Source organism: Sciurus carolinensis, chromosome 14 (genome assembly GCF_902686445.1).
Source record: "Sciurus carolinensis chromosome 14, mSciCar1.2, whole genome shotgun sequence".
NCBI lineage: Eukaryota > Metazoa > Chordata > Mammalia > Rodentia > Sciuridae > Sciurus > Sciurus carolinensis.
The window spans coordinates 12517531-12534600 of NC_062226.1; the positions used below are offsets into that span (position 1 = coordinate 12517531).

The 17070-nt window shown below is 52.2% G+C and overlaps 1 protein-coding gene across 3 annotated transcripts in view; it reads right to left on the reverse strand.

The window, feature by feature from the left end:
* Window positions 1-15776: 15776 nt before the first annotated feature.
* Mrrf (mitochondrial ribosome recycling factor) overlaps window positions 15777-17070 on the reverse strand; it is a 71613-nt gene continuing 70319 nt past the window's right edge. For all 3 annotated transcript variants that reach the window (XR_007104887.1, XR_007104886.1, XR_007104885.1), the window contains one exon: window positions 15777-16975. The gene's annotated coding sequence lies outside the window, so the exon portion shown is untranslated. The remainder of the gene's footprint in view (window positions 16976-17070) is intronic.

Below are 17070 nucleotides of genomic sequence, written 5' to 3' on the forward strand. Positions count from 1 at the left end.
CAGCACCTTATGCTGAAGCCTCACCATCTGTACCCAGAACAACAGACACTTATGTGACCCTGGAAAGGGGGAGGAGCCTAAAATCAGGAGGACTGAGTTCAAGTCTCACTTTTTCCATCCAGCAACCTTAGACAAGCCTCGGGGTCTCTCCGGGGCTCTGTTTCCCATTTGAACAACAGGATGACCAGGTCAGATTGTCTCTGAGGACGTGTCCAGTTCCAGCAGGAAGTGAATGAGCCCTCACCATGACCAGGCTTTGTGACCAACACTGCAGATCTCAAGATAGAGGCAACGACTGGAAGGCCAAGAGAGCAGACACGGTGCAGTGCAGTCTTCCAGTGATGGACCAGCCAGAAGCCTGGCATAGGAGAAGAGGTGAAGTGGTGGCCAGAGTTCCAGGGCTCACTGACCAGCCGGCACTGGAGCTTAGGGGAGAGGGATGGCGAGGGAACCTAGGTTTCTGACTTAATGCTGGAGAGGGAGGGGAGCCAGCTGGGCTGGATGGAGTCTGGATTTGGTGCACCTCATGGGAGGGGTCCAGCATATGGCTGGATTCACAAGGGAGAGGTCTGAACTTGTCCTTGTCCCAGCCCTGGGAGAGGGGCCATTACACAAGGTGGCCTTTCCCAGCCCCTCTACTCCAAACCCTACAGCCTTGATCCTAGGATGGCAAGATGGACACTGTCTGCTCCACTGTCCCCCAGAAAGCTTCCTCTGACGTCCCCCCACCTCCCTCCCCTAGGCAGCTCCTTTGTCTCCTCCTTATTGGACGCTGAGTGTACGGTCATTGGAGTGTCCCAAGGCCAAGCACGATATCTGGCAGATAGGAGACCTCCAGCCATGTCAGTTGCTCTGGCAAATCACTGAATGCAGGAAAAAATGTAGACCTTCTACCAGTGAGAGAGGGTCCAGCACCAGGTTCATCAAGGTGACTGCCAACCCATCCGCCTGCTGTGACAACCCCTGAAAGTGTCAGTGCCTGCCTCAGTTTCCCTGCCTTCCCCCGCCGCGTGCCTTGGTCGGCACTTCCGACAGTCCCAAGGGTCAGCGCTGAGTCAGCAGGACCCCTCCCCCACATCCCGCTGGAAACTAAAGGTGAGGCTTCTCTCCCTGCAAACCCCCTGCCTGCCCCCTACACCCACCACATGCCTCCTGCCCACCCCAGCTAGGACTCAGAGGAGTCTCCCCGTGCTGGCCCCTCCCACTGCTTGGAAACCCAGAGCTGACTCCTACCTGAATCACTCAGCTCCACCCAGCCCCACCTCTGCAGGCAGGTTCACAGTCAGGCAGTGAAGCTCTGGAATCAACCCAACAACTCTAAATCCCAGCGCCAGGCCCCTCTCTCCAGTTCTCATTATGACGTTCAGCAGCCAAATGCCCTTTGTGGGCCTCGGTTTCCCCAGTTTACATCTGTAAAGTGGGGTTAATAATTCTGTCTCCGTAAGGGTGATTGCGAGGATGACATGCGATGGTCTGTGTGAGCATCCCCAGCCTTCTGTGGGAGCTCAGCGTGGCTTCTTTACTGCCCCTCCCATCCATTCCCTTCCTGAGCAGGAACATTCCATGGAAAGTCTCTTTATCTGTTTGGCCTCAGTCTAGTTTATGTGAAAGGGGAAACTAAGGCCTCAAAGGTTTCCCTCGACCATGCAGTGAGGAGGGATTGGCAGCATTACAGGATACTGGCCTTCGGGCACATCGTCTCCTTTATAACTCATAAAACAGTCCCATGAGGTCGACTTTCTTCTGGTTCCTATTTGTATAAACAGGAAAACCAACTGACTTGCTAAAGGCCACAGGCTATAGGAGGTAGAGCTGGGATTTGAGCCCTGGTCTGTTTGATTTCAACATCGCAATGTTAATCAACTACCTGCTACCCCCGTCGCGGGTTCTCTTGGATCTTCAACCCTGCATCTTCAAAACAAACACGCGAATCCGGGAGACAGCAGGCCAAGAAGAAAGATAGACAAGGAAGAGGTTGGAAAGTGGAGATTCCCCAGCTCATCTGGGGAGTTTCCACTGCCGTGTCCCCTGTCCTACAGACCTCGACACTAGGCAGCCGTCACCATCGGATTGGCACGAGGTGGCCGAGGACTGGTGCCACTGGTTATCTCCCTCTCCCACCATCAGAGTAATCTGCAGAGCATCAGACCTCAGCTCCTGGAATCAGGAGGCCCAGCTGTCTGTGACGGAGGAGCCCAGGAAAGAGCAACTGTCAGGCTAAGGGATGGCAGTTGCTCAAGAGGTTACTGGGCTTGTAAAACGTCAGTCCCTTCCTCCCTAGTTAAACGCAGAGCAGCCGTTTCCACAGCCCTCTCGCCGCATGTGAAACACTCTTCTAACTCTGCTTAGAACCTTCAGAAGCTTCCAGCTGCCCCCAGACGTTCGCCTGGACTTCAAACCCCATCACTTGCTAAGCAGCAGGTTGTCACAGAAGAGACCTGGAACAAAGACCCAGAAGATCTAACTTCTTGTCACAGGACCCCTGAAGTCACAGTGTGGCCTTTGTCAGGTTTCTTTCTCTCTCTCTCTCTCTCTCTCTCTCTTTTTCTCTCTCTCTCTCTCTCACCTCAGTTTCCCCGCTTAACTCAGTCAGGATCTAGACATGCTGAAGGTGGGCAGCCGGTTTTGGAGTCAGGCCGATCTGGGTTCAGAGCTCAACTTCGGTATTCGAGCTGTGTGGCTTGAAGCAAGTTATTTGTCATTTCTGAGCCTCTGTTTCCTCACCCAAAAATGAGGATTAATAATAGTATCTATTTCCTGAGACACTGTGAAGATAAGATTGAAGTTCCTCGCTGCCAGGAGGCAACTGGGAAATGATCATTACTGTTGGAATAATTGTAATTAATAACTATATAATTAATTCTGTCACTATGGTTCTAGGTGTGAGGGCGGGAAATGTTCTAGACCCCTAGAAAGAATTTAAAAGAGGGTGGTTGCAGGCGAGGGCTAGCTTTCTCTGTCAGGGATGTGCCTGGGAGCTGGAGGTTTGGCGCAGTGGTCGAGTGCTCGCCTAACATGCCTGAGGCCATTGATTCAATTCCAGGCACTGCCAAGAAGAAAGGAAAGAAAAAGGAATGTGTTTGGTTGCATATAACAAAGACTCCCAAACATAGAGGTTTAAACCTAAAAAGGGCAGGGCTCTTTCTCTCGAGTGACAGGTGCAGATAAGCAGCCAGCTGTGCTCCATCATTCCTTCAGGAGCCCAGGCTCCTTCCGTCTCTCTGCTCCATCAACCCAGAATATGCTGCATCCTCAGACCCATGTTCCCAGCAGGGAGGGGTGGGCAGGGAACAGGCAGCCCTACCGGTGACCAGGTACATCTCTTTCACCAGAACAGTGTCACATGGCCTTGTTCGGCTGCAAGGGAGATTGGGAAATGGAACTTGGGGCATCAGCAGGCAAGGGACAAGGAGTTGGAGATGGAGATGGAGACAGCCAGCCATCTGTGTCCACCAGACTCCAGCAAGAGTCGCTTTCTGGTGTGGGCTGTGGTTTCTAATGTGTGACTTCTCTGGAAAATTCAGGAACAAGTAGATGCTGCAGACTTCGAGATGAGCAGCCTTTTGCTGTGCCAGACCTCACTGTAGGACTGCAGGACCTTAGTGAATCTCAGCCAAGTGCTCCCAAGAGAAAGTCTGATCCAGTCCCACATAGGTGACAGAATCAGACTCAGAGCAAAACAGGATATCTTTCCCCTGTGTCCCATAGCCTTTTGTAAAATGAGCTACCTTGGAACAAATTGTATAGGAAACAGTTGTGCCTGGTGCAAAAAGCACTTTACTCTTTGAAACCTGCACTCTGCAAATCGAAAATTTAGAGGGCAGGAATTCACACTTCCAAACAGCTCTTCAGTTCTCAGGCAAGAGCTGTAATACTCTGTTGTCTGGAGCATTTCAGATAGAAACGGCCTGACTCACCACACACATTGAATGCATGTCCCTGTTTAGCGCCTTGTTAATAACTTACTGCCATTTAGCCATTTACAGCTTGGAAAAACATCCGACTTTCCTCATTTTCTCCTTTGATCTACACAGCTATCTTACTGTGCTTTTTCACCTATGAATGGGTAGCCCCTGAATAAGTCAGGCATTTTTCAATACAAGTGACAAACACCAGATTCTGATTTTGACAAAAGAAGAGGAAATGAACTCTCTCAAGCTGACAGTCTGGGGACAGGCATGGCTAATCCAGGTACCAGGTCCCCTCTCTCTCTTCTCATCCCTCCCTTCCCTTCGTTGGCTTCACTCTCAGGCAAGTGCTCCCAAGGTGGCATTGCTGAGGACTCAGACATCTCCCGTCTACACTGTCCCATCTACACTGTTCTCTGGCCCCAGCGCCCTATGAGAATAGAATATCTTTCTCTGGCAGCCTCAAGAAAAGTTCCTGGGACACTTCTGATTGCCTGAGTGCCGTCCTTGAACCAATTGCTGTGGCCAGGAAGATGGAATGTCCTGATTCTACTAGTCCTGGAATATGTGCCCACAGGACTGAGAACGGGAGCAGGATGCTCCCCCCAAAAAGCTGGGTACAGTTATCCAAAGAGGAGGGGAAGTGTGCAGGGACAACCAATGTCCACCGCACTGTTTCTCCACTGGACAGACAAGAAGGTCGGAGCTCAGAAAGAAGTGGGTTTTGCCTGCAGCCTCAGAGCTGGTGGGTAGGGGAAGTCTACTGGCTTTCCACCTTAGGTCTAGATGGAGATAATGGAGGAGGTCCACGTCGGGAGAGCTCTCCTGCACGTCCAGAGTACAGCCTGCTTCAGTCTCCTGGAGCATCTTCCTCTGCAGGGATGCTGGGAGCCATGCTTGAACTTCTCTGTACTTCCTGCCATTTGCTTGAGCAGGAAAGGATGTTTGGGTTTGCTGAGCAACCAAGGCATGCTGGGTACTGCTGGGCCCCATTCATAACATAATGTCTCTAACCATGCTTTTCAGAGGAGGGAGCTGAGGCTCAGATCAGAGAGGTGAAGCAATTTGCCCAAGTCACACAGTCTTGGAATGGAAGGGCTGGGACTCAAGTCAGGTCTGGAATGAGTCCAAAGCCTGTAGCCTTTTCTCGAATGTCTTCTCAATAGGGTGCTACTGACATTTTGTGAAGGACTGTCCTGCACAGGACAGAAAGTCTAGCTGGCCCATAGAGAGCTCAGTCATGGCAACGACCAAAAATTACATATCCAACCTCCACCCCAGGAAGATACTGCTATCCCCAGATAAGAACCACAAACACCCAGAGCAAGTCTGGTTCCGTTTTGTGGGCCCAAGTCCTGATATAGAGAAAGCATTTAATAATTGTTTGCTGAGAAAATGGATGAAAAACCCTGGGGTCAAACAGGACTCGTACAAAGGCCAGCTCTACCACTTACTAGCTGTATGGCATTAAGCAAATCATTTGACCCTTCTTTTTTTCCTCCATTTCCATGTCTGCAAAATGGAAGCAAGGCTAGTATCATTCCAGTAGCATTGTTATGAGCATTGAATGCATCGGTTCCCATGGAATGCTTAGGACACTGCCTGATGCTTAATAAGCACCGTGCTGAAATAAGTGAGCAAATGAAAGACTGTTGTGTGTGTGTGTGTGTGTGTTTGTAAACCCTTGGATCCTCATCATAGTGTACACACACTTTTCTTCTTGTTATTTCACTTGATCTTCTTCATTGCCCTGTAAGGGAATGTTGTGCCCATTGTACAGATGACCAAACGCAGGCAAAGAGAGGTGAGTTGACACAGCAAGGGTCTTCTGGTTACTGAACTGTAGCTTCAGAATCCTAGACTGACTTCTCTGCATTTTCTATTCTTTGCAAGTATACATTTTTTTAAAGCCACGAATGAACAAGTGTGTGCAAGAGCTTCAAGGAGACCAACCTCTCAGATCCCCTGGACAAGAGGGGGCCATCCTGACCCCAAGCTGTGAGGAGCCAGTCTCCCCTCCATCCAATATGGGGCAGCCCAGTGGGATGTGGGGTGTGTGTGTCACTGAGGCCTGGGGGAAGGAAGCCCAGTCATGTAGCCAGGACCACAGGACCACAAGAAAGAACTGGGTGGTGAGCAAGGACTGGTCAGCTGCCTGCCACAGCTACCCACTCTTTGAGGAGAAGAGCACTGGCTCTGTGGGCATTCCAGAACCCTAAAACTTTACCCCTCCCTCAGGCCACCTTCTGGACAGGAACTGGATATCTCCTGTGGGCACCCAACACCAGCACTCATGAATGACCTCACCACTCTGTGATTCCTTTTTGTTCTACTCCACCCATCCTACACTCAAGATGGCGCCTTGGCCAACTCCAGATAGGCCACTGGAGACCTCTTCTCTCAAGAGCTCTCAGACAATGGGGTGAGCCTCAGGAACAGAAGACAAAGGATAAGGGAGGAGCCTTGGAAACCTTACAAGGACTCGCTTCCCAGATCTCCAGAAGGATCCCAATTTCCAAATGCTAGAGCTCCACTAACCAGAGCCTGGCCTTGCTGCTACCTCGCTAAGGGTCCACTGTAGGCTCACATTAGCATGGTGTCCCTAGGCTCCCGCTCCCTCTTTTCGCCTCTCTCCAGCCCTTCAGTCCGCCTTGCCTTCACTCCAGTCTCCTCTGGTCAGTCTCCTTTCTCTCTCTCCCTCTCCCCTGCCCCAATCCATCCTTCCCCTCACTCCCTCTCACCTCTTTTGCCCATTGGTGTCCTTTTGGGCTTCTTCTATTGTCTTGGCATAAAAGGACATACCCACCTGGGTTTACTTACACCAGCTGTTGACACTGGCACTGTTGTTTAAATCCCCTGGGCCATAGATACTGTACTGTAAAGAGGAAGTAGTTTTATAAGGACTCAATACAACAATGCATATGAAAACACCTGGCATTCCTTTTCCCCAAAGGCTCCCATCCAAGAATTCAGTTAAGAGACTGGGAGGGGAGATCTGATACTCCCATTTCACTCTCCTTCAAAAATCTTCTTTACCAGGAATTTACCCAAACAGAACTCCTTTTCTGCAGGCGTGAAAATTCCATGGGAATTTTGATTCTCAAGTAGGACAGGACCTAGCCTAGGAGGCATTGAGGAATTACCTATGAATATTTGTTCAAATTACACACATAACACACAAAAACACACATGTGAGCACACACACATGCAATGTGTCTCAGATTCCCTTCTTTCCATCTCAAGATTCAAGGTACAGTTGTGAGCCTCCATTACTAAGGGAGAGTAACGCTGAGATAGGTTGTTCACAAATCTGCTTGGATCCCAGTCATAGACATCTCTCTCACCTGGTCTCTCCAACTTCCTGTGACGTGATTCTCCTGGTGTGCACTCCTCTTTACTCTTTTCTGCTTGGAGCCTTTTAACTTTCCTATCCAGGCCAGTTCAACCTAATTCAACTCAATTCAACCCCTTTCAACTCTCTGAAATTCAACTCAAGTCAACTCAGCTCAACATATTCCACTTGACCAACTCAAGCCCAACCTAACCCAAGTCAATCACTCAACTCCATTCAACCCAACCCAAACCAACTCATCCCAACACAGCCCAATGCAGTTTAACTCAATGCAGGTCAAACCAACTTAGCTCATCCCCACTCAGCCAAATTCAATCCAGCTCCGTTCATTCAACCAAACCCAACTTAATTCAGTCCAGCCCACCTCGACATGGCACAACACAACTCTGCTCTAACCATACCGACTACACTGAACCCAACTCCATGCGATTCAATGCATGTAAACCCATCCTTGGCCAACTCAGTTCTCCCTTCGAATCTGTCTTCATTCCAACCTAAACACTGTCCCCCACTCACTTACATATCTGCCCCTAAATAGGGAGACACAGAGTCAATGACTGATCCAAAGAAAAATGAAAATTTTTTTCTTTGGACTTTCCACATCCTTGTGAAGTTCTCTCAACCCTCACCATGTCCCCATACAGTTCGTCCTTGGCTTTACTATTTACCAGTACCCTTTAATGAAACCCAAGGTCATGAAACCTCAGGCCTGGAAGACTCTCACCTCTGCAAACGCTACCTCCAGGGAGGTAAGAGTTGCAGGAGATGAGATTAGGGGGCAAGGAGAGATCCAATCCCAAAGGAGGTTTGATGGACAGAAGAGGGACAACCTGACCTGAGCGCCTTGCAGGGGAAAGTAGAGTCAAGCTTCACCCACAGAGAACAGAACCTCTGCCCCTGATCTGCCCCATCCGCCTTGTTCTACCCTCTCTATTCTCCTTTTCTTTTCCTGCCTTTAACTCAGTTTTGGCCTCTCTTCCCTCTCCCCCTCATTATCTCTGCTTCTGTCTCTGTGTGTCCCTGTGTCTTCATCTCTGTCCTGGGCCCTCTCTTCCTCTTTCAGTATCTTTGTACTGCCATCTCTTTCAAGCTGACTCTTCTCTTCCCTCTGTCCCCGTCCTTATGTCTGGCACAATCTGCTTCATATTCCAAGCTTTGGCTGAGGAGTTGTTTCTCCTGAACAAAGATGCCTCCATCCCTCCATTCCCTCCACGCTTCCTCGCCAGGGGAACGGCAGGTCACCCCAGGCTGCCTGAGGACCACTCAGAGACTGCTGAACTAGGCCTGAGACCCCCTGAACCCAGGAGCTGACGCTCTGCCCCAGCCAGGAAATCAGCATCACGCACACCAGAGCTGGAAGGGAACTTAAGCCAATCTGCTGGCTTTATGGGTGAGGAAAGAGAACCACAGACTGAAAGGGGTTACCCATGACCATTTTGGGGTTAGCGGAATGAAATTGAGACCCTGACTTTGGAGCCCTCAGACTCTGAACCTAGAGGGAAATTTGGGGACCAGCCTAACTGAACATGAAGTGGCAGAACTGTAGTGTCTACCACAAAAGCCACGTCTGAATGGAACATCAGCCTTATCTCTAGCTTGCTCACTTGCTCTCTCTCTCTCTCTCTCTCTCTCTCTCTCTCTCTCTCCCTCTCTCTTCCCCATAAAATATGTTCTCTGGACGGGAAGCATCCGGGGCCCACTACTGGTCAGACCCAGGCGCAGTTCTGAGAGCGCAGAGAGACGCCCTCCTGGGCCAGGGGAGCGGAGGCAACAGGTGTTCGGCCGCCAGCAAGGCACCCACACCAGCTCCCTGGGAGGGACAGGGCTAGAGGTTTAACAGACTGGATCCACAAGCCAGTCACGGAGCCCTTGGCCACAGGCTCCCCACCCCGCCAAACAGCCCCCAAGACGGCCCTGGTCAGGGTGAGTCGCAGGCTGAGGGCCAGGCCTGCATTCCTCCCGCCCCACCCGCTGCCAGCCTCCTGGGCAGTCCAGGCTCCAGCAGGAAGCAGTGTCCCCTGGGGGCTGGGCCAGCTCCTGTGGCGTCCACCCGGCCCCCTCCCCAGGCAGAGTGGGGCTCCCGCTATCTTCTCCTGAGCCCTGTGTGCCGCACAGCTGAGCGCACCCCCTCCCGCTCTGGAGACCCCTCTGCCAGCAGCTCAGAGCTCCTGGGCAGGCGCCACTGGGCCTTCCTCTGAACTCTGGGACATCTGAAAATAGAAAAGGAGAAGAGAAGGCTGTGGCTGCACGGCAGCAGAGGAGAAGCGGGCAGTGGGCTGAGGAGGAACTAGGCTGAAAGCCCTTGGGCAGACACCGCCAGGACCCATCCTGATCTGGCGTCCATTTCCCTCTCCAAGCTGCCCTGAGCCCTTTGCTTCCTGACTCTAGAAGGGGTCTTCAGTCATTGAACCCAAACCTCCATTCAACAGACCAGGAGACTGATGCCCAGAGACCGAAGGAGCTTGCCCAAGGACACACAGCAGAGGAGCTGGAATCTAGGACTCCTGGCCTTCAGACCTGGGCTCTTCCCCAGAAGACTCTTAAGACAGAGCTTGTTTGGAGCCCTGACTCTGCCCCATCAGCCCCAAGGCGAGCAACTCAGATGCCGCCACCCTGCCCCCTAGGCCCTGTTTCTCAGATCTCATTGCTCAGCCGAGGGAACCTGCATCCCAGCTCCCTCCCAGAGCTTGGGAAGGCCAGGCCCTCCTGCGCTCCTCCCGCCCCTCCCATGACCGCTGCCTGGGCGGCTCTTCCTTCCCCTTTCCCCAGTACCCCCTTCCTATCCTCAGCCTGGGCCCAGCTGAGATGGGGCAGGCAGGGAGGGGTCTCTGCCCCGCTTCCCTGTGCTCGGCTGTGTCTGGACTTCAAGGCTCACCAGGTCCCAGTCCCTGAGGGGACCCGAAAGGCCAGGGCTCATTTACTCCCTCCCCAGCAGACAGTCCCCGTTCTTAAAAGGTCTCAGGACAACAGAAACTGAAATCTACTATCCTGGCCTCTCGCTGGCCCTGCTGCTGCCTCAGGAAGCCATGGCTCAGGTCATGGTCTCTGCCCGACGGCACCTCAGTGACAGGCAGGCCAGGATTCAGTCCCTGGCAGCATCATTTCAAGAGGCTGTGGGTGCGAGTTCCTCCAAGAGGCCTGAGTCCCACCTCGGCCCTTACTAGCTGTGTGACCGTGGGCAAGTCACCTGCCCAAGAAAAGAGACAGCATGGGCAAGCCTTGGCATGGAACTTGGCACTTAGTTAATGGTACTAAGTGGCTCATGTTATTATACGTTGAGGCAGCGCCCCAGTTCTGGCCACAGTTCTTCGCTGGATTTGTACTGTTTACTTTCAGATCCTTTCTCTGAGTCTAATCTACTAGTTAAATTCTGTCCTATAGTGAACAATTCAAAACTTCATAACCAGATCCTTAATGCTTAACTTGTACTGGGGAGGGCAGAAAATAAGATGGGTCCTCCCCAGGCCCCAGAGTACCCGATACTCTAATGAGAAGACAGACATTGATCACTGAGCAGGCTATGACTTTAGGATAAGTCCCGGGGTCAAAGGGCAAGAAGGTAGAAGCACACGCAATGCACCTAACTCAGTTCCCAGGGTCTCCCCAGAGAAAAAGTACTCTTCCCAGAGAGAATGCCAAGTGCAAAGGCCCAGAGGCAGCGGGGGACTCTGGGAAGCAGGTGCAAGTGCTTTGACAATACTCCCTAGAAGCCGGGCAGCCTTCTAAAACCTTCTGTGTCATTATGAACTTGGCCTTGCTCCAAAACACTGTCTGACTTTTTCTCTGGGCTTCCTGGAAGGAATGCTTGGGCATTTTGAATGTTATGCCTGATAACACTTTGTTTTCCTGGGGCCCTTGGGTTATACTGGATAGATTAACAAATGTGATTAGAATGGACTGACCACACCTGTAAAGTCTTGGGGCAGGGCTGGCCATGCCCAGAAGACCAAAACTGTGACTTAAGGCATGGGGGCTTGGGGTCATGCCATGTCCGTCAACCTGGAGAGAGACCGACCTCATGAGCAATCAACCCACCAACCCATCAGCCCTGCCTGCGTGGTGGGAACGGAACACTGAGACTCAGGCGAGCTTCCCCGCCTGGCAACACCCCGGGCTTATTGTCAACACTAGCAGAATAATGAGCCCGGGCTCCATGGGCAGAGGACAACGGAAGTGTCACATCTGGAAGGAGCCTCTGGGACTCTGTCTGAATGTGTGTCCTCCCTGTAGTAAGCAGTAACCCAAATACAACGGCCTTCGGGAAGTTGTGTGTCTAGCAAGTTATGTAAACTGAGGGTGGTTTGGGGGAACTCCCCAGATTTACAGTTGGATGTCAGACCCTTATAGTTGTCCTAACTTAGTATACCTTCTCGTGTGCTGTTTCACTGACTTCTCATAATAATGCCCTAAGTAGGTATTGTTGTCGTTAACGCTTTTATAGATTGAGAAAGTGAGTTACATAACCACACTGGAATCACATAGTTTTCAAATGACAAAGGTGAGATCTGAGAGTTGGCAATCAGGCCCTAACCACTGCGTCTAGTCCTGCCTGGCTGGGGCAGGCAGCGGGCGGCCAGTGAGAGGTGGAGCTAGGGGCTTACAGAGACTGCTCCCAGATAATTTCCTGGCAAAGAGGCTGAGCTTTGTCCTGGGGGGCAGGGGGAGCCCTTGCTGGTTTTAAGCAAAGGGCTATTGGGTATCTGTGCATTTTAGCGAGGTTCCTCCGGATGCAACGTGGAGAGTGGATTGCAGACAGGCCCAAGGGGAAGAAGACAAATGTGAGATTACTGTAGCACACCAAGTCAAGGTAAAGAAGTGGCTAGAGCCAAGCTGGTCTTAGGGATGGAGAGTAGATCTACCTGAAAAGTTGATATGACAAGACTTGGGACAGACCAGATTCAGGACACCGGGGAGTATGAGGAACCAAGAGTTAAACCCAGGTTATGAATTAGACAATTAGGGTGCTAAGGCCCTATTTCCAGGAAAGACAGACGGAAAAACGGATTAGGGGTGGGACATTAATGGTCCCAGAGTTCCAAAAGGGTCAATGCCCCAGAACTGGGCTTTTCCCACCCGGCAGGGGGCTATCCCTTCTCTGGATCTCAGTTACCAGGACAATGCTGCTGAGTGACCACCAGGTGGCAGCATAGGCCGCCTTTTTCTTAGGCAGACCTGGCAGGCTGGATGGAGGAGGGAAAAGGGAGTTTCTCTGCTAGGGATGCAGATCCACCAGGAGAACACAGAAACTGGGAAGGGATCTCAGCCAGCACCTACAAAGGCAAGTTCCTGCAAGTACAGAGTCCACAGGGCCCGACTGAGGAGGCAGGAGTCCTGGGTTCTAAATGCTGCCTGAGACCTAGCAGTAGCAGGAGCGTACCCCACTGCCCTTCCAGTTTGGGAGTTTTTATTTCTTCCCTGGTGTTCCACCCCTGGCAGCTGTGAATTTTAAGCACATTTTTAGAGGTAAAACCTTTCTTTAGCAAACAAAATCCTAAGAGCCACACCCAAACACTACCCTATGTATAAAACAGAGAACAGGTATATGCTGTTTTGCTCTGGTTGGAGGGGGGCTGGGGACCCTTCGAAGCTCACACAGAGAATAAAATCCAGAGCCCTCACCCTGTCATTGCGGTCTTTACTTCTGCCTCTCCAGTGCCCTCTCCCACCATGCTGTTCATCCCACTCTGCCTAGACCTTGTCAACTGTGCCCATCCTGGAATGCCCTCTCCCTTCCCTCTTGATTGGTCCCTCTATGTCAGGTCTTTTGTGACCTCCTCCAGGACGAGTCTTCCATGCTTCCGATGGAAAGAACCACTCCCCCCGCCCCACTGCCATGGCACTTCAGTTCCCCAGCAGCCCCAGCTCCCGCTGTGGCCAGGCACTTCAAACAAGGTGAGAGCACCTCCTCCTCCCTGATCCCGCGTGCCTCCAGGGTGGGAACCGTGGCAGATGCCCCAACGCAGCAGGGTGTGTCCAGCTCACCCAGCGGGGAGCTGATGGACCAGACTCTGCCTGGCCAGGCTCCCTGAGTACACACGGGGCCCAGTGCAAATGAAAACATGACCTCCCTTGTTAAATATCAGTAAGTGTTAAGACAGTGACAGTGGAACATTAAGACAAACACCAGTCACCCCAAGGAAGCCACCCTGGAAGTCTGCACCACACAGGAGGACAGAAATCCAGGCGACCTGTGTCCAGGCTGAGGCTTTGTCAGCCAAGAAGATGGTCACCCTCTTCTCCACTCAAGGTCACTTTCTGCTGATCAAGCTGGGTCCCAGCAGGGCTGCATCCTCCCCAAACAATGGAACACACCCCAAGTCACACAAAGGTGTTTGGTCAGCAGGCACCCTGCCCAAGGCCGCTGAGACCTCATGGCCCTGCCATGCAAACTGTGCTTCCAGACCGCTTGTTGGATGAAGAGAGGGAACAGACATCGGACACAAGAAATTGCAGAGCAGGGCTGAGCAGAAAGCCTAGCACACATGTTGGTCCGTTAGTGTTTGATAAATGAGTCAATGAATGAACACAAGGACAATTAAGACCAGACATCTAAGTAAGAGCTTGTGGAATTACAGCACTGAAAAGGATGGAGAAATCATCTAACAGAGTTTTCAAACTATATTCTTCAAAGCTTAGGGGCCTGCAAAGGAATCTTGGGACAACACTAGGAGCCATGGGGAACACCAGGCACCCAGGAATCCCACCTCCCACACTTTACCTGTCTTATATACTGGGCTTCCCATTTAAGCTTTTCGTTTGAAGAATGCTGCTAGCTCAGGAAGGGCAAGAGACTTGCCCAGAGTTCACCCAGCAGACTAGAAAGAAGAGGGATAGGAGACATGAGGTCAAAGGTCAGCCTGGAGAGACCAGATGAGAGCCAGAGGCAATAAAACAAGGCAGGAGAGTATTAGAAACTAGAGTTTTGCACCAAAAATGTGAAAACAGGACAAACTAGAGATCAGGGATAGCAAATCTCAGGTTGCAGCAAAGAGATTCAAGGTCAAGTTCTATGTTCAGAGATCAAAAGTGGGGTTCATTCATGGTTATAGTCATTCAGTCAGTATTTACTGAGCACCTATTATATGCCAGGCAGAGTTCCAGGCCCTGTGATCAGCAGGGAGCAAGACCCTGCCCTCTCGGGGCTCGGATTCTTGATGCAAGGAAATACATATAAGAAAATAAATGAGCCAACCAGCTAGAGATAAGTGAAATGAAGAAAATGAAATGGACTGTCTGTAGGTGGGCTAGTTCATATAGGGTGGTCAGGGAGGGCCTCCCTGAGGAGGTGACATTTGAGCTGAGCTCTGAATGAGATGGGGCCAGCTGCAAGGCTAGGGACAGCGTCGGCCGCCTGAGAGGCTGCAGATCCACACTATGGAGGAGGAGGCTGGCGGCTGGCAGGAAGTCTGGCCCCTGTAACCGTATCCCCAGGAAGGAGGAAGCCAGGAAGGCGCTTTCAGCAGTCATATTCATCAAGGCCGCTGCCCCAGCCCCCGGGCACGGCCAGAGCCTCCTCAGGGCCCATCCACCTTCAGTCGCTTGGGGAGGGGACCCTGAGGGAGGGAACGGGGCTGGGGCTGCGGCTGCAAGAGGGCCCTGGATTCTCTTCCAGACAATAAATGCTTCCAGGTTCCTGGGGAGCATTCCGTGGGTCACTGCCGCATCTGATCTCAATTACCCCCCACCCACCCCCGGTGTAGGGTTCCTGGGCTGGGCGGGGGGCAGGGGTGGAGGGGAGGCCATTTCTCCATAATCAGAATCTCCTGGCGCACTCCATGAAGGCACCTCCAGACAGGTCCCCAATATTTCAGGACACAGGAAGGTTATCCGCAGAAGGACAGGTTAGACTGCGGTGGAGACAGGGGTCTGCTTCACAGCCGCTTTGCTATGTGACCTAGCGCAACTCACCTGACCTCTCTCTAGGTCCCTGTGGAAACTCAACCTTTTCTTTTCCTACTTTTTACCCACAATGAGGCAAAGTTGTCCTGGAGGGCAGAGCTCAGGGTTGGAATGGCGTTGCTAACCCCTTACTTTTTCCTGCCTTGTTTAGATCTTAAATACATCCCTGCACAAAATTATCGTGCCAGCCTTACAGGGATTAACACCTCCCAAAGAGACCAGGAACAAGCCCTGGTTCCTCAGCCTTCTTGGGAGAGACACTTCACCTCTCTGGGTCCCTACTGACTCCTGCCCACTTCCTGAGGCAAGTGAGGACGCAACATGTAACATGCATAATCGGGTTCGCCCAGTAGGTGTTCATCCCTCCGTGCTGTATACAATCCACAACAAAAAACCTGATACTCTCATATGCCCATGCTAATTTACAGTAGGGGTGGGGGGCACTAGGGAAGTACAGAGGTACTTTAGATCAGGTAGAGGGGAGTGAAGGGAAGGGAAGGGGTCTGGGGTAGGAAGGATAGTAGAGTGAAGCAGACATGATTACCTCATGTACATGTATGACTGCATGACCAATGTGATCCTACAATAGGTACAATCAGAGAAATGAGAAACTGCACTCCATTTATGTATGATTTATTAAAATGCATAAACGCGTTCTACTGTCATGTACAACTAATTAGAACAAATTTAAAAGTTAAATTTAAAAAAAAAAGAAAGAAAAACGGCCATCCTTCTAAGCACAGGAAGGAAGCCCCTGGGTTTGTAAAATTTCTACATGATCGTGTTTTTTTATTAATGATGATCTTGAGCAAATCAGTCTCTTTCCAGACTTCAGTTTCTCCACCCATCACAGTGCTTGCAAAGTGTCGCCCAGAAGAAGGTCTTTCAGGTCCCAGAGAGCAGCGCCTTTGGCAGGTAAAATGTTCCCCAAACCCTGGGTTTCGCCGCCTGCGTCTTCTGGAGGACGCCGCGGGACAGCGGCTCGGTGGCTTCTGCACAGGCAGGCAAGCCGGCCGGCGGCAGGGACGGGGAAGCCCGCTGCCTCGCTGTGAAGGGCCTCCCACGGCTCCGGGCACTTTTTCAGGCTCCGGGAGGCGGCGAGCCGGGATTCGAACCCGGGCCTTGCGGGGTGTAGGGCGGGGCCGCTCCACCTTCCCGGCGGGCCGGGAGCGGATGCGGGGTCAGCGGAGCGCCGGGCTGCGCTTCCTCCGGGCGCCCAGGCTGCGGTCCGCCGGCCGCTCTGCGGGCTCTGCTTTCTCCTTTTATGTCCGCGCAGGGCCGGGAACTCCCTGCCGGGCCGTGGCCCGCGAACAATGCGGCGCTTCCTGCCGGCCGGCCCAGTCGCGGCCCGCTTGCTCCGCCCTGCGGCCGCCGGGAAATGCGCCCGAGCCGGGTCTACCGCCCGCACACCGGGTCGCGCCCCAGGAGGCCTCCGGGAGGGGCTTCGGCTGCCCTCCGGAGGTCCAGCTTGCAGGGCACAAGGAGACCCAGGGATGACTAGGCGGCAGCTGGGTGTGCTCATCATTTAAGCGTGCTCGGAGCACCCGTCTAAGCTCGGTGTACCTGCAACCACTGTGCACTTACAGTTAATGTAGGTCACACTCCCCTCGTGACGGGCACGTGTCTGTGCTGTGCACCTCAGTCTCATCTACATAGTGCACATGCCCCCACAGTGCTGCCTCGCCTATGTAGACAAGCATTTGTTGATTCAGGCAGTGGTGGTTGGGCATCTGCAACGTGTCAGGCCCTGGGTTAGACACTGGGAACCCAGCAGTGAACAAAACTGGAAAACCCTTGGCCTCCTGAGGCTTATGTCCTAGTGAAGAGAAAACAATGGACATCATTTTAAAGAACTGAACTATTCGTTACAGTAAGTGATACTTTTATGCAGAAAGAGAAGGAAGGGACTGG